The 18686-nt window shown below is 38.8% G+C and overlaps 2 pseudogenes; both read left to right on the top strand.

Moving 5' to 3' along the window:
- Positions 1 to 2324: 2324 nt before the first annotated feature.
- On the top strand, positions 2325 to 5195 carry LOC126631585 (calcium uptake protein, mitochondrial-like; annotated as a pseudogene).
- Positions 5196 to 9459: 4264 nt separating this feature from the next.
- LOC126631398 (protein PHOX1-like) lies at positions 9460 to 17865 on the top strand (annotated as a pseudogene).
- Positions 17866 to 18686: the final 821 nt, after the last annotated feature.

Here is an 18686-nt window from a genome sequence, read left to right as displayed (position 1 = left end):
CCCTTTCCCCACCCCATGTAACCCAAAAGGAAGAGGAAGAAGAAGGAGGGAAAATAAAAATAAAAATAAATAAAAACTTCATCACTCACCTGTTCGGCCCCCCTGCAACCCAGTATGTAGATAAACCCCTCCACCTTTTTCCAAAAACTTTCAATTGAAGTCTTCAAAATTATCAAATTCAAAAACTATAATCAAGGATTGTATCCAAAGACTACATAAAAGTAATTTACAGAACTTCAACATCAAATTAACCAAGCATCAAACCTAAGACAAATCTGTTGACTTCCAAACTAGCTGAGAATGAAAAATCAAGCCATTGACATAATAATGCAATTATGCCCCAAATACAACGTAATTACCAAACCCCCAAAAACATAAAACACCAAAAACTAGCACGCAGATTAATCAAGCTATCGAAAAAAGAAAAACCCAGAAACCAAAAGCAACAAGGAAGAAAACCCAAATCAAAATTCCAACTCAAAACGTAAAGAAACATATCGGGAAATCATGAGGCCAGGGATTGAAGAAGAACTCACCGAAATCGAGTCGAAGGTAGAGAGCAAAACAACAGAGAGATCGTGTGCCGTGGCCCTCCCATCACCCACCTGCTCGTCTCCCCACCCCCTCCCCCCTCCCCACCCCCTCCCCACCCCTGCAACCTAGAAAGGAAGAGGAAGAAGAAGAAGAAGAAGAAGAAGAAAAAAGAAAAAAAAACCTTTATCTTCCCCAAATCCCACCCGTGCCCACCCTCCCATCACCCACATATTCGTCTCCCCCCCCTTTCCCCACCCCCTGCAACCTAGAAAGGAAGAAGAAGAAGAAGGAAAAAAAAAAAAAACCCTAAGTTCGTCCCCCCCCCCCCCACCCTCGTCGGAGAGGATCCATCGGGAGACTCGATCTGAACTGAAGTTGTCACCGGAGCCGTCGAAGAGGATCCATCGGCGTCGTTAGGGGTGTCACAGAGGGAGCGGAGTGGGGTTGGTTGGGGGTGTCGCGGGAGTGATGGGAGGAGTAGCGGGAGTCCGGGTAGGAGTGATGCGAGAGAGAGTGTTAAGGGGGGGTGGGAGAAGGGGTGGGTGATGGAAGGGTGGGCACGGGTGGGATTTGGGGAAGATGAAGGATTTTTAATTTTATTTTTTAAATTTTAAATTATATTTATTTTATAAATAATTTATTTTTAATTTCCATGTGGATGACATGTGGCGCCCAGTCATTGTCCACGTAGGTGCCACGTCACAGTTAACATGAGACTTAACAGTTTGACTAACGGATGTATGAGACTGTCCCAAAATTTACACTTTAGGTATGACTCTGGGACGAAAAATATTTGATGTACTAAATGTTGAAAACCACGAAACATGAGAATAGTAAACAGTCTTTTACCTTAATATATATATATATTTATGTGTGCATAATTATTTTTATTTTAAATGTAATGATTGTATTGGTTTTCTTTTATATACTATGTGTACAAAAACTCATATTTTTGGCATGTAAGTTAGTAGGGATTCTTTCACTACAAAAAAAAATATTTTTAAGCCTGGCTCATGAATAGTTCTTATTCGTGTGTTGGGACGTGATAGAAAGGTTCGCATAGAGCAAGGTTTTGAGCATAACGTTTGTTTGTTGAGCTGAGTTAAAGGTCTTTCTCGACGTTGCCAATGCTTATGTATTTATAGTATAAATTTCTTGGTGCCCACGCCTGCCGAGTGTTATAATTATAATAATATTCCAACTCCTTGGCATATTCTCTAAACATACTTGAAATTATTCTTGGTCGAAACTCCACCACCAAGCCTCGTCGTCAACTCAAACTAGGATTACAAACCTAGTCCTTTTATACAATTAAATTCAAACTCCATCCAGAAGCCAATCCTGATTCTCAAGCACTTGCAAGATAATTACCAATAACCAATTAAATAATAATATAATTATCAAAACCAAAATAATATCTAAAAAAGGTTATTGAACATCATCTTGACCTTCTAGTAATCCGATTGCTCCAAACCTATGGGTGGAGAGCAAAATCAAGTATAAACAATAGTTTTTTTAATAAAGAGTAAATAGTATTTTCAATTCGGCTAAATTGTAATAATAGTTCATAAATTTTACTCCTAGTTTAATTTTGATGACCTCAAATTATAGGTGCTCTAGTCCACGATTTTTTTCACAAGTTGTCATTTTCACTAACTTCACCAACTTTTTTTTCTTAAGTTGGGAAGCAAAGTAAAAATTTCATCCAAAAATAACCAAAGTTAAAAGAAGTTGAATTGGCTTTATCTCGAGCCCAAGTCGTGTAAAATATTTGGGTTATTCACCAAAAAATAAAAAATCAAGGTTTAATCAACTTTGGGCCGTCCTCCCTCTCTGCAACATTTCGCGCAAAATTTCCCATGTCCCGCTTACAATCCCTAACTCGATCCACACCGTTCATCCACGAACGCCTCCCAATCCGCCACGTTTCCGCCTCACCACAACCGTCGTCGCCGTCGCCGCTCTCTCTGATCGGTGCCTCGAGTCAAACCCTCCCCAAAACCCCTTCGATGGCTCGTTCCTCAAATGGATCTCCGGCTTCGCGGTGGGCTCGGGAGTAGGGCTTCTCTACTGGTCCTCCCCCGATTCCGATTTCTTCAAAACGTCGTCGTTCGCTGACTGGTCAACGGCGGAGTTGGGATTGGCGGTTGAGGATCGGCCGTCGGGGTCATTGTTTCGGAAGTTGTCGTTGCCCGAAGTTGGCCCTGGGTTCATCTTCGGAGGTAAGTGAAGTGGCTTCTGATTATTTCGAACATTTCAATTTTGTTATTAATCTTTTAATAATTCTTTTAGGGTTTAGGGGTATTCAATTAGGATTTTCAGTGATTCTCTTAAATTTAACCTGTATTCAATCAGGATTTTAAGACAGAGTATTAAAATATGAATCCGGGTGTATTCAATTAGAATTTTGAAGAAGTTTATAACATTCTAAATTGATTTTAAAAAATTTGACAAAGTTGAGGAATTAGAGGGAAATGGAGAAATTTTGCAGTGTATTTTAAGCATTCACAAATCTCACCTCTTCCTATGACATTTTGAGAGGGGAAAGAATCCTAGTGATTTGTGCTGTTCTCCTTCTGAATTTTTCATGCTTTTTGATGTAAACAATGACGGACATATTTCTTTTAAAGAGTGAGTTTGTACTTTTACAGGTTATGAGGTAAACAATGTTGGATCCTTTTTCTCCCTCTAACAATGATCTTTGTCACAGGTATATTTTTCTTTGTAACACTACTAAGCATCCCAGAATCAAGTTTCTCTGTTGCTTTTAAAATGTTTGACCTCGATGATAGTGGGTTAGTACTCGTAAAATTTCAAGCTAATTTTCCTAATTGTCCTTCCTTATTTCCACTATGGTTGTGAATCTGATCCGACTATATATTGATACGTAGACAAATTGACAAGGAAGAGTTCAAGAAAGTGATGGCTTTGATGCGAGCCTGCAATAGACAGGGAGCTTACCACAGGGATGGACTTCGTACTGGGCTAAAAGTCAATGGTTCTGTAGAAGATGGAGGACTTGTGGAGTACTTTTTCGGTAATGATGGGAAGGATTCCCTTGAAATTGATAAATTTGTCAAATTTTTGAGAGATTTACAGGATGAAGTAAGTCGCTGATCCTTTTCATTCCCTTGAATTTTATAATATTTGATTTGTGTTGAACTTTCCTAGATGGTACTTATTGCATAAAATTGGCATTATACTTTCAGACATGACAGACCTAATATAAGTTTTCTGGTGTGCATTTGTTTTCCAAATTTGGGTAAAACAATTTACAAAGAGAAAGGGGGGCTTACTGAGTAAATTACGGGGACTAAATAGGAGCACCCAAATTATATTTGTAAGGGCTAATATACATCTAGAAGAATATAAATGGAGTTCTTCCAGTCTAGGGTTTCTTGTTTGATTCTTCGGCCTGACCTTATATTACAACACTACTAGATTTTTGGAACTTACTTCGCCTTCATAGTCTTACTCATTTGGTTGATGATGCTACCCTGTTTTATTATAAAAAATGTAAACTTTTAGTGAGGAGTGCAGAGGCAGACAGTTGAATATCATTTTGAATTCAGTCAAACCACAATGCACGCTTGATTACGGAATGCTTGGAATGTATTTTCCCTCAGAAACTTGTTCTTATTTTCACGCTGTATCGGACTTTTTAAATGCCTTTGTAGATGGTGAGGTTGGAGTTTTCCCACTATGATTATAAATTACGGGGAACCATATTGGCAAAGGACTTTGCTTTGTCCATGGTTGCTTCTGCTGACATGAGTCATCTAAGCAATTTGCTTGATCGGGTTGAGGAATTGAGCAATAAACCACATCTTAGAGATGTGCGCATCACATTTGAGGAGTTCAAAAACTCGGCCGAGCTTCGTAAAAAACTGCAGCCTTTTTCTTTGGCCCTTTTCAGCAATGGCAAAGCCAATGGCATGCTAACACGAGAAGATTTCCAATGTGCTGCTGCTCATGTAAGATGCTGATCTTTGTTCGTTTCTCTAATTTCCATCAAATCCAAATTATTTATTGTAATATTGTTGATTGAATGATGCGTACAATTTCAGGTATGCGGTGTATCTCTCACTGATAATGTAGTGGAAATCGTATTCCAATTGTTCGATTTTAACCAAGATAGAAATTTAAGCTTAGATGAGTTTGTTAGAGTTTTACAGCGACGGGGAATGGACGTTGCTCAAGAGGTGGAGACAGGAATCATGATTCATGACTCGTAAACCTGGCTGCCTGGAACTGTCGGTAGGATGATACCAGTTTGATAGCTCAAGGGGGCCCAATCCTCTTGTAATTCGTAAAGCATAAACTGTAAGTAGCTAAGATGAACTCATAGCTCTAACGGCAACAAGCATCAACTATTGTTGTGCTTTTTTGGTAGAAACTTGTTTCTCACATGTTGTATACACCTCTATCTCTCTAATCATGCGACGAGAGTAATAAAGAGAGGAGGAGCATACAACATGTTAAGTGCAAGTTATTTCCGCAACCCTGGCCCCTGTTTAATGTAAAGTTCCAAGTTTCATTTTTGTGTAACGTGTATTTAGAGAAAATACTTCCTTTGTTGTGTAGCTTGCTTGCTGTTCCACAAAAGAAACTGAAAAGTTGTGAATTTTTGTTATGATTCAGACACAGATTGCTTCTATTAATGTCGTTTTGTTTCTTTTTTAAGAAAGCTATGAACGTTGCGTTTCGTTTAAACCAATTATTGCAAACTCTCGATTCTATTCTAGTCCCTACTCTAGATCTACATGTGGAGAAATTCTTGGGTCCGGCAGATGGGACGCTTAATTCTATCCGCCATGCTCCAAGAACAGCAGGACCATATGTATTTGGTCCCGCTGACCCCAAGCCGATCCCACTCGGGCGAGTCTGATGCCCTCTGCCGGCCGCCGCACACAAGAACCATCCTGCATGTGAGCTGCTGGTACATGTAGGTCAACATTGTCACCGGTATCATTACTTGCATTATCTGAACCATCCCCACTGGATTGTAATATCTAAATTTACCAAACACACAATCATGAGGATGACATTGCTATTAAAACAGGGACACGTCAGTCGTACATGTATGTGTGAATGTATTTTCTCTATTGATCCATAATGGGTTCCGCATGTAGTCATCCATGCCTAGGGCATTGAATGTGCTATTTACCAAAACAACGCTACATTTGAACAACATTAAAAATATTATTATCACTTCAAAATAATCATCAACAAACCAAGCATTGTATACATTTTAGTTAAATTGCGAGGGACTTATAGGTGAGTTGATTGATGTTCTGTTTTACATCCAAGGTTAGAGTTGGATCCCCACTTATAAATAAAAGAGGAAAGTTTCTAAAAAGAAAAGAAAGGGAAATGTGCACGTGGGGATTGATTTGCAAACCAAAAGAGCTGCCCTTACCGCTTCAGCCTCTGCCATTATAATTGATTTGCATAGAAAGTTACTAAACCCACCAACTCCTATGAAGATGCCTGCAAAATTCCTAGCCACCCATCCAAACAAAAATGCTATTTTTACCATCTAATTGTACCATTTTTTTTGCCACTTAGTACTACAGTCTAGTGATATACCTCTTCACTTGTAAGTGAGGTCTTAGGTTCAATTCTCGCTAGAGGCGAATTTGAACCACATTATTGATAGCCAATTGTGACGCTAAGGTATGATTTGGCATTGAGGTGCTTAAAAAAAAGCTTCTTATTTTCAAAGTTTTTATGTTGAAGGTGTTTGGTAAACTAAAAAAAAAAAGGAATATTTTGGAAGCTGCTACGAGAATAAGCTGAAATCATCAGAAAAGCTGAAGCAACTAAAATGTTGCTTTGGAAAATTGGTTTTTTTTTCAAAGCACGCGGAGCTACAATGCTCATTTAATGAAACTTTAAAAATTCCAATAACACCTTCTAACCAGAAACGGTGCTCCTTTGCCGAACTCCACAAAACCCAGAAACCCACCGGAAACGGCTTTGCCAATTTGCAATAGAAATGGAAACACAAAAACCCACTAGACTACCACAGCTAAAACCGATAATTGCAAAAAAAAAAGAGCATACAACTCTCATTTTTCCTCTATTACTTCAAGAATCTGCAAACAAAAAGAAGAACAACAACAATTCAATTTCTCTGTCTTCAAAGTTTACAACTTTGAATTTGTTTCAAATTAGAAAAAAGAAAACGAGGAGGAGGTGGAAGAGATAACCTTGAGTCGCTGCTTGTGGAAGGAAGAGAGGTTGGACTGGAGATAGCGAGAAGAAGAGGATTGAGTCGCTGCCTCCGTTATCCATCTTCAATTTCTCCTCCTTCTTCAAAGTTTACAACTTGGAGACAGCAAGACGAAGAGAGGCTAGACTAGAGACAGCGAGAAGCGAAGCAAGGCTGGACTTGAGTCGCTGCCTCCATTATCCATCGCCCGCAGAGGATTGGAGGGGCGAAGCAAAACGGTCTTGCTCTGATGGAGAGAAGGTAGGAGAGAGGAAAGTAGTGAAGAGGGGCGGAGATGGAGGAGGAAGAGGCGGTGGCGGTGAGGAAGGTTCTTGATTTTTTAGGGTTTTGGATTAGGGATTTCACGGCCATACAATTGGTGGTGTTGCCATTGTCTTCCGTGTGTGAATGCGAAGGAGGAAGAAGAAAGTGAAAACAATGAAAGGGAGAGGAAGGTGTGAAAATCCTCACATAAAAACAGTAATATTAAATAAAATATCATAATAATAATGTAGTATTATACCTTTTTTGGTTATTTTACACAGTCACAGCTGTTTTACATAAATGTTTACCAAACACTATCATACTGTTTTTTTTTTTTTTTCCAAAAGCACTTTTACAAAAAAGTTTTCTAAACACTCTTTTACTTTATTTCACAATTGCTTATTCTCACAGCACAGCTAGGGATGGGCAAATACCCATCGGTTATGGATAACCGCGGTTACCCGTCCATTTAAATTTCACGGTTACGGTTATGGGTAACCGTTTAAATAAATAAACAGTTATGGGTATAACCATTTACCCGTGAAATTTAAATGGGCGGTTATGAGTATTAACCGCGGTTATAAATGGGTAACCATTTACGCATTTATTTTATATATGTAAAATTAATACAAACCATGTTCCCTATTGGACAAAACTGAGATCAATGCTATTGACTATAGTGCATGATTTCTATAGCTAATATAATATAGTTTTCCTTAACCACTTTAAATTTCATGGTAAAAAGGAGTAAATGGTAAAAAAGAAAGGATAAACGGGTTTAAAAATGATAAATGGGTAAACGGGTACTAAACGGTTACGGTTAAATGAGTACACGGTTATGGGTATGGTTAACCGTTTATAAACGGTTATGGGTATGGGTATAACCGTTTAGACAATTAACCAATGGGTAAACGGTTATGCGGGTATGTGAATAAACGATTATGGATAAATAACCGCGGTTATCCACCCACCATAACCGTTTCCCATCCCTAAGCACAACAGAAGCAGCTTTTTTTCAAAGCACAACAATACCAAACCAGCCCTAAGCCCACCCCTTCCTCTTTAGTGTAGATAATATCATTTGTTCAAAAAACAAATTGTATTATTTTTCTAATAGAGACGGAACCCAGATGTATTGGTGGAGCCCACTTCTATTTGAAAGGTAATACAATTGATGGTACAACCATCAGCTAGGGTTAGATGCCTCAACCCGAACTGGATGTCGCATCTTATTTTCTCTTTGCATAAATTGATCAAAACAAGACTGGAAAATCGTAGTTTGGATTGAGTGAAAATTTGGATTTTGAACATTTTCTTGCTTAAATTGCGCAAAACAAAATTGTATTGACTGAATAACGACTTTATACACGGAAATCATGAGAATGATTGATATTATTTAATTTGTATATAAAATTTGATGTTGTCTGATAACGATCACTTAAGTGCTTGGACTGATGACTAGTTGAGTGACTCTTGCCAAAATTGCTAGCTTTGTGTAGGTGGTGATAATGCTGGTAACGGGAAATTGTATAGATTCATTTTCGTAAGTGTATATTGCGCGGAAAATCTTACCAAAGAACAAGTGGTGGCGGGGAAAAGGAAAAACAACGGTTAACGACACGCGCGCTCCTGGAAAGTGGGAACGACCTTACTATTTTGGAACGTTGACATTGCTTTCGAGAAACCCTAGGAGAGCGAAATTGCCTTTCCAGGAGGAAACGATGTGTCGTATCATTTGGAATTTCTTCTGCAGCCAGAGACAGACGCCATTGATGTCCACTCTTTCTCTCTCCCAACAATTCCAGAGCCCAATCATTAAAATTCAAACGAATTCTGATTTCTTTCTTCTTTCTCTTTGGATTTAGCATCCACCAGTTGCTGATTTGGAGCTTTTAGAACGGCGGCCAGGTTTTAATTAGTGACATTTTTCTTATTTTTTCTTCTTATTTTTTGTGGTTAATTTCTGGAATTAGAAATTGGGGTCTGGGTGTTTAATTTATGGAATTTTGATTGGGAATTTGTGTGTGAAATTTAGTAAAGCTTCAATTTTTGGTATTTTTTTAATATATTTTTCTCTGTAATTTGTTACAGTTGGTTTTGGTGTATTGGGATTTATCAGATACCAAATTATTGATTTTGTTATTTAATTACTGTGGAAATTAGTTTATGTTCCTTGTTTTATGTGTTGGTGAAAGGGTTTTTACTTTATGGTAAGGTAAAATTCAGAGCATTGTAAAAGCTCTGTTTTGGGGCTTTTATTTTTAGACGTTTTAACAAAACACTCTTGCAACTGTTCATTTTTAACGAAAAACTACATTTTTACCTTTAACTGGCACTATTTATTTTGCCTTAAAATAGAGCTTTTCGTTAAAAATGAAGTTTTTTTGGATTTTTCGTTAGTTTTTCTTTTATTTTTTGGGTTTTGTGAATTGTTATTGGAATATCAAATGGGGAGGCCAATTGGGAAGAAGAAAGATCATGAGGTTCAGAAGCCAGGTAATGCTGGCAGTAAGCACATCAAGTCCTTGGATCGAAACTCGAAAGCCTTTGATGAAGACACTGCAATCTTCATCAAAATGTCCCATGAACTCAAAGAAGAAGGTAACAAGCTTTATCAGAGGTGTTTGCACCCAAAATGTGCCCATTTTTACTTATTTGGGCCATTGAGGTAAAATATGGTATTTGAAGGATTAATATGCAAGAAAGCTAACTTGGAAAGATATTTGCCTGCAAGTGGATGTGTTTGGTACTATAATATTGTTTTTCCCATTTGTTTGAGTGGTGGAGGTTTGTCAAGCCTTTGTTTAATCAAGATACATGCATCTTTGCAAATGAGTTGGAAGGCAACATACGGATGTGGATGCAGAGAACATGTAAAAGAAGCCAACTAGCCTTTATTACAAGTGGGCAAACATGTGATGAAAGCATGTGGTGGAAATGCAAATTTCCCTTTTTAAATATTATTTCTACATGCAAGTTGGCAAAAGCAATGCAAGCTGCCCAAGTTTCTTTCGGGCAAGTACAAGGTTCTCAGCATGTGGCTCTTTTCAGATCTCTATTTAAAGGGGTAGATGCACAAGGATTATAGACACTCAATCAAACAAACAAATACACAAACTCTGCTCAAGCCAGATTTGCATACGAAGCTGTAGTCAGCACCAAACCTTCATCATTTTCAGGATCAACCTTCACCAAAAGCCTTTTTTTATCTAGTTTATTAGCTCTGCTGCTCACTTGTAGTATCGATCCCCTTTGTAGTTTTCATGTACAACTCATCTTCAGTCATTTAAATTACAAGCAATCTACAATATTAGTCACTTTCCTCTGTCATTTACATTTCCGAACAACCTTGTCATTTACATATTTTTCTATCTCTCCATATAAGTAAAGTCCTTATTTTAAGGCAAAGAAAGAACCTTGATTTGAGCAACTCCCACTCAAATGGCACAATCTCTTGATTTGAAGTCAAAAGGCGCAACCTCAATCATTCAAATCCCGTCTACTAGCGGCATCTAGTAGTGGCACGCCTGCACCCACCAATCTCGTATGTGAAGTAAATCCCCAGCTTGCCCACGAGGCCTATGGTGGATTTAGGGAGCAAACATATTTTGGCATGCTCGGTGGGACCCTTATATGGAGTTAGATCATGAACAATCCTTATGTTCATGATTTTTCTCAACATGCTTTTTCGGAGTATGAGGAGGATGATGGTGTTGAAGAGTGCCCCAAGCTATGGCTACCACATAGAGTCAACCTATGAGTTGCCAACTTATTGGTACATGGTTGAAGAGTACTCAAGCCCCATGGAACATGATTGTTAGCCAACTAATGGCCATCAAATAAATAATAATCTTGAAGATTGGCCAACTTATGGCTATGGTGAAGATTATTATTCTTTTGAGGACAATCACATTCATGAATACTATGATAGGCCAACAAATGGCTTTGAGTATCAAAATGCTTCCAATGAGTACATAGAGCCAATATATAAGATGCCAACTCATGATCATTCGGATGAAAAGCTTTACAAAGAGGATGTGGGCAAATTAGAGAAGGTGTCCAAACTCCATGTGGCAAGCATCGAATATGGTGAAGAGGTGGCTAAGTGTTTTAAAAAGGTGGAGGAAAGCTATACAACTTTTGGAGAAACTTTGATAAAGTTGATAGATCAAATGTTTCAAATCCCCTCTACAAAGCACACTCACCCGACTACAACCAAGGAAGAACAAATCTTACATGTTGATGAAGGCCAAACAATGGCCCCACCCAATGAAAAATCCATGAAAATGGATATGGTTGTAGAAGACCAAGCCGACATATCGAAACCGACAACAGCTAAGATGGAGCTTATGGCTATTGTAGGCCAAACACCAACGCTCAGGGGGCTCGAGCCCACACCTCTTGTGGAGAAGAAGAAAATAGCTCCGCCAACACAAGCATGTCATCCATACCAAGATCTCAAGAAGGGCAAAACTTGGGATCAAACATGAATGGCCACCTCCTATTGTTCCCAAGCTATATGCTATGGCCAATTTAAATGGTGGATCTAATCTCTCTACACTCAATTTTAAAAAGAGAAAAAGATTTGAGTGTTAAGAGATATCTAGGCAATCAAGGGGCTTGACCAATATGCCCAGGTGGGGCTTATTTTGTTGTTTCCTCTTTTGCCCGAAATGGAACTCCCTGTCTTCCTTTTCTTCTTTCTTTCTCTCTTACCTTTTCTTTCTTTCCTGTTTCCTTTTGCCCGAAAGTAGGTGCCAAATCCCTCATTCGTTCCTTTTTCTTTTTTATTTTTCTCTTCGTCTTGTCTTGTCTTTCACTTTGCCCGAAAGGGCTATATATATATATATATATATTATATGTGAAAAGAGGGAAATGGAAGTACTTTGCCCAAATGGGCTTTATATTATATATATATATATATATATATATATATATATATATATTATATATACTTTATATCTTTTTCTTTGCTTTCTTGCTGGGGGGCTTTATTCCTCTCTTTCTATGTTTCTTTTTGGGGTATGTGATATACAGAAAAAATAGAAAATATAAAGAGTTGGGCAGTTTGTGAGTAGCCATTTTTACCCTTCTTTCCACTTTTCTCTTATCCAATAGATGTATTTAGCCCGAACCCAAAACGTTGACATTAGAAAACCATCCAGTGGCTGTACCCAAATTCATGGAATGAGGAGTTTCATAAAAAGCCGAAACTATGGCTTTCTTGCTAAAAAGCATGTCATCTGTTTCTCAATGGCTATTGCAAGAAAGCATAGGGCTATCTTGCCCGACTGGTGGTGCCCGATGGAACCATAACCATGCCTGACGGGAATGACGTCTTCCCTGCTCACCACTAACAGATTCTGCATGTCTCCCTAACTCTCGCCAGCTCCTACAACTAAGGGTCGGGCTACTTCGACAACTACCATTGGAGGCTACAGTAAAAGCTTTTGATGTGGCTACTATTAATCACTGGAGACTAGTTTTCATGGGTGAGAAAATAGAAAAATGGAGCTGCATCTAAATGTGAAATTCGAAAGCTGAAGGAAGATGACAGAAAATTATGTTGCTGTGGCCCGATGGAACTACAATTTTTCCCGAGGGACATGATATCTTCTCCACTACAATTGATTTAGATATTGTCAATCAAATGTGGGGCCCCACATTCGATCTGGTAAACATGAAGTGTTCTTGTTACATACTGCGTTGGTTGCTCTGTTTCCTGCACACCCTATTTGTTATGGTTGCTTGATAACTGCTGATCATCCCCTCCAAATGCCATTTGTCTGAGCTTCATTCGTGGATGAGGACTCAGTTTATCTGCGGGTAGTGCGTTTGCAATAAACTTTTCTCATGCTCTTGCTGTTGCCGCATCATTAATAGAAGCTTCAGCAGATCCATCCCCGACCCAAACAGACCTTGAAGAGCAGAAGATTGTTGATATACCAACAATTACAGCAGCAACCGCAACAAGAGCATCTGACTTTGCTGCCAATTCTCCTCACTTTGTACTGCTTGAGGTGTCTAAAACGGTGGAATGAGACACAAGCCATCTTGATCCCTCAAAACTTCACCATGGGTTACCATAACATGCAGCCAATATAGCAGCTGCAGCTTCAAAGCCAGCCACTACACTTCAGCCGTCATCTTCAACTCACCACTAGTTGGAGGAGGTGTGTAGAAATTTACTTTTACAGCTCACCCAAATGCCAGACCTGGGCTCAGAGGCAAAGTCAGAAAACAAGATGTGTTTCGATTATAGTGCAAAGAACCAGACTTGGGCATCAATTACATATGGGATCTTTCTCTGCATTGATTGATTCAACCATTCATTGCAATCTAGGCGTTCATATCAAGCTTTGTTAGATCTACAAATTGAGACTCGTGAACTCTTAAGCAGCTGAGAACGATGAGTTTCGGGGAAACGATTGTGCACAAGAAAATTGTGAAGACTAGGGGGCTTGGTGCTCGCAAACTTACTGCACAGACAAATGAAAACCTATACGATTAGGAACCAGAAATCTAGGTGTCCTAGTGCCGGTACCTTTCTCAACCAACAGTACTTCAGCAGCTGGATCATCATTTGCATCTCAATTTGAATTTTGGAATAGACAGTGACTTTCCCAAGAGAACTAATTTAAATACCTCAAAAAGTTCAAATTCAGGAGCAAGGAAGAAATTCACAAGTGCAAAATCTATCTTTTCCTCACCATTTGACCAAAGCAGATCTGCTGATGTTGATGCTTAAAAATTCCTTGAAGAAGTTCTTTGGTTCTGCAAGCCACCTCCGGTGTTGATCTATTTGTTGTCAGGGGAAATAATTTAGCCATTGATCTCTTACTGCAAGTGGCCTAATCAAACCGATTGTCCTTCCAGGCACAACATGATATCTCTTTCTTAACGAATATCGCTGGGGAGACTGGGAATAAGCTTAGTTCCTTTGCATCCAATTTAATGAAGGATCTTCAGGACAGAGTCATGTGATGTTGATATGCTCTGCGTCCATTTGTTAAAGAGCTCACCTGCCAACATCATATGCAGGGATTGTAAAAGGGGTTTGGCTTTCTTTTTTTTATTTTTTTTTATTTTCTTGTCCCCTTCTTGCTCGAAAGGGCACCTCTCTCTTTCTCCCTTTTTTTTTATATTTTTTTATTTTTTATTTCTCTCTCTTTCTTTTTCTTTCTTTCTTTCTCCTTGTCTCCTTGTCTCTCTCTTTCTTCCATTTTGCCCCAAAGGGCTCTCTATATATCTATATTATACTACTTGAAAGGAGACAAGTACTTACTCTCTCTCTCTCTCTCTCTCTCTCTCTCTCTCTCTCTCTATATATATATATATATATATATATATATATATTATATTATAGAAAAAGAGTTAAGAAAAAGAATCTGGGCACTTTGACTGAATGGGTTCTTATGTATATGTATTATATTATTATATTATATTATATTACATATGAAAAGAGGCAAAAAAGAAAAAGAAGAATAAAAAGGATAGTTGCCCAAGTTTCTCTCTTCTCCATCTTTTTCTATGTTTTCCAGTTTGCCCGACTTCGGGTATTTGTCTAGTTTATTATCTATGTAACCAGCGAGGTTGCTCCCATGTTTTTTGGTATCCACAAGAAAGAATACAAGCAAGACAGAAACATTCTTTCCAATGCTAGTTGCACTACCAATTGCCTTGCTCCTCTTGCCAAAGTTTATCAACAACAGAAGGACCGAAGAGGTAGACGTGCCTCTTCCTTCGACATCAATCCTGGCAGCATTGGAGTCGTAAGTTTCACAAACTTTGCTCAAATTTGTAAAACTTGGGGGCTACTATTTGCACCCAAAATGTGCCCATTTTTACTTATTTGGGCCATTGGGGTAAAATATGGTATTTGAAAGATTAATATGCAAGAAAGCTAACTTGGAAAGATATTTGGCTGCAAGTGGATGGGTTTGGCACTATAATATTGTTTTTCCCATTTGTTTGGGTGGTGGAGGTTTGTCAAGCCTTTGTTTAATCAAGATACATGCGTCCTTGCAAATGGGTTGGAAGGCAACATACGGATGTGGATGCAGAGAACATGTGAAAGAAGCCAACTAGCTTCTTTTAAATGTTAGTTTATTACAAGTGGGAAAACATGTGATGAAAGCATGTGATGGAAATGCAAGTTTCCCTTTTAAATATTATTTCTACATGCAAGTTGGCAAAAGCAATGCAAGCTGCCCAAGTTTCTTTCGGGCAAGTACAAGGTTCTCAGCATGTGGCTCTTTTCAGATCTCTATTTAAAGGGGCATATGCACAAGGATTATAGACACTCAATCAAACAAATAAATACACAACTCTGCTAAAGCCAGATTTGCATACGAAGCTGTAGTCAGCACCAAGCCTTCATCCTTTTCAGGATCAACCTTCACCAAAAGCCTTTTTTTATCTAGTTTATTAGCTCTGCTGCTCACTTGCAGTATCGATCCCCTTTGTAGTTTTCATGTACAACTCATCTTTAGTCATTTAAATTACAAGCAATCTGCAATATTAGTCACTTTCCTCTGTCATTTACATTTTCGAACAACCTTGTCATTTACATATTGTTCTATCTCTTCATATAAGTAAAGTCCTTATTTTTAAAGCAAAAAAAGAACCTTGATTTGAGCAACTCCCACTCAAATGGCACAATCTCTTGATTTAAAGTCAAAAGGCGCAACCTCAATCATTCAAATCCCGTCTACTAGTGGCATCTAGTAGTGGGATGCCCGCACCCACCAATCTCGTATGTGAAGTAAATCCCTAGCTTGCCCGCGAGGCCCATGGCGGATTTAGGGAGCAAACAAGAGGCACGATCATGAAGGCGTGATGTTGAAGTATGAAAAGGCCCTCAAACTCCTTCCACAGAATCATTTTGAAGTTGCTCATTTGCATAGCAGCATGGCTGCGTGTTATATACAAATGGGTATTGGGGAATATCCTCGAGCTATCAACGAATGTAATTTAGCATTAGCGGTATCGCCAAAGTACAGTAAAGCGTTGTTAAAAAGAGCGTTTTGTTATGAAGCTTTGAATCGGTTGGATTTGGCATTGAGAGATGTTTATTCTGTGCTGAATATGGAACCGAATAATCTTAGTGCGTTGGAGATTCTAGCTAGCGTGAAGAGGGTGATGAATGAAAAGGGTATTGTTTTTTATGAGAAAGAGATTGGTATTGCTAATGTACAGCAGCCTGCTGCTGCTCGTTTTCGTAAGGTGGTGAAAGAGAAGTTAAAGAAGAAGGGTAAGAAAATTGAGCAGAAGATGGAGGATAAGGTTGTTGTGGAAGAGAAGGTGAGTGCTGATAAGGATAAAGAAGTGGTTATGAAGATCGTTGGGGAAGATAAAGTGGTTATGAGGCATGTTGAAGAAGAGAAACTGGTTACGAAACATGTTGAGGAAGAAAAAGTAGTTGCAAAGCCAGTCAAGCTGGTGTTTGGAGAGGACATAGGTGGGCTCCATTACCTGCGAATTGTAGCATGCCTTTGGCGAGGGAGATAGTTAGGGATCGATTTCCTGGCTTGAAGGGTGTTCTTGTGAAGTATAAAGATGAAGAGGGTGATTTGGTTACAATCACTACTACAGATGAGTTGAGGATAGCTGAATCATCAAGTGATATGCACGGCCCACTTAGATTATTCATAGCAGGAGTCAGTCCTGATCAAGAACCAATTTACGAGGGATTGAGTGATGAGGAGGTGACTCAGGTGAGTACAGACAACAGAAAACCAAGTCGTATTGTAGAGAATGGGGATAATAAAAAAGATAAAGAAGTGGAAAAACGGTATACATATGTCGAGGATTGGGTTATCCAGTTTGCACGATTGTTCAAGAACCATGTTGGGTTTGATTCTGATTCGTACTTGGGATCTTCATGAGCTCGGTGTGAAGATATACTCAGAGGCAATGGAGGACGCTGTAACCCTTGAGGACGCTCAAGAACTTTTTGACATTGCTGCAGATAAGTTCCAAGAAATGGTGGCTTTGGCATTGTTTAACTGGGGAAATGTCCACATGTCTAAGGCAAGGAAGCGAGTTTCCTTTCCTGAAGATGCTTCAAGGGAAACCATTATTGAACTGATCAAGGCTGGCTACGAATGGGCAAATAATGAGAACAAGAAGGCAGATGGTAGGTACGAAGAGGCTGTAAAAATAAACCCGACTTCTACGAAGGTTATCTTGCTCTGGGGCAACAACAGTTTGACCAAGCAACGCTTTGTTGGTACTAGGCTGAGGACAGCATGGACAGGGGCATGCTGATGTGGGAGGAGATGGAAGAGCGGCGTCTAAATGGACTCTCCAAAGAAGAAAAATATTACACCCAATTGCAAAAATTGGGTTTGGATGGCCTAATTCAAGAGGTATCTGCTGGTGAAGCTGCAGAACATGCTGCAAATATGAAGTCACAGATATACCTCTTGTGGGGAACCTTGCTGTATGAGCGCTCCGTTGTGGAATATAAGCTAGGGCTACCTACTTGGGAGGAATGTTTAGAAGTTTCTGTTGAAAAGTTTGAACTTTGTGGAGCTTCTCCAACAGATATTGCTGTGATGATAAAGAGCCACTGTTCCAATGAAACTGCACTGGAAGGTAAGTATCACATGTTTATGCAATTTTTATTTTTATTTTTTACGGCTATTAGAATTTAGAGCTGTTAAATGATCAATTTTTATTCATATGCAGGTTTAGGGTTCAAAATTGATGAGATAATACATGCATGGAATGAAATGTATGATGCTCAAAGGTGGCAATTTGGTGTTCCCTCTTTCCGGCTTGAGCCATTGTTGCGTCAGCGAGTTCCAAAACTTCATTCTATCTTGGAGCATGCTGGAAATTTTTGTTGATAGTTGGTATCCTTTCGAGGCTGCACAAATGCCTCAGGTTGCCTTAGTTCAACTTTTGCAGATTGCATGGTTGCTCAGGTAACTCGTCCTTTTTAATTAGAGCATGTCAAAATTGTCTTTGTTATCATTTGGAAGATTGATTTGATTACAATTTGAATAGCTGAATTCTGATGGGATCAATATGGAATTTGGAGAGTGCAAAATATGTTGAAAACTCATTATTTAACCGAAAACATGTTTTTGAACCGGTCTCATTAAACTTAAGTACTTTAGGGCCTGTTTGATAACTTCTCGTTATTAGTTTTAGTTTTCATTTTTGTGTTAGAGAGAGATTGGAATACATGGGAAAGATGTGTATGGCGAAAGATGTAAATGGAAACTTAAAACCAAAAAGTTTTTAACTTTCAAGATTTTGTTTTGTTCATGTTATTTCTTCCACTTTCTCTCACAACCCTTTTACATCTCTCATTTTTCCCATATACTTTCCTCATATCTCAAGCACGAAAAGGGAAAACTAAACACTAAACACGAAATGATTATCAAATGGGCCCTTACTTTACCAATGAGTAAATGGTTGGTTTTTATTATTAGTTCATAATTCTTCGAATTGTGATAGTCAGTGCAAATACGCGTATGATTGGACTGAAAGAAACACAATCTCTCTAGTTTTTTTCTTTTTGGTGATTGCAGATCTTTTTTCTTTTCTTTTCTGTCAGTGGACTGTTCGTTCACCTTGTTTGCTACGAGGGCAAACAGAAAGTTTGCGTTGGTTTTGAATTCGGTGCAGGTGATTGGGTCGCAAAGGCGCCGATCTCATTTGT

Source organism: Malus sylvestris, chromosome 8 (assembly GCF_916048215.2).
Source record: "Malus sylvestris chromosome 8, drMalSylv7.2, whole genome shotgun sequence".
In the NCBI taxonomy this organism is placed as follows: Eukaryota; Viridiplantae; Streptophyta; class Magnoliopsida; order Rosales; family Rosaceae; genus Malus; species Malus sylvestris.
The sequence above is the reverse complement of the archived record's forward strand: the minus strand, read 5'-3'. Positions and strand labels throughout refer to the sequence as shown.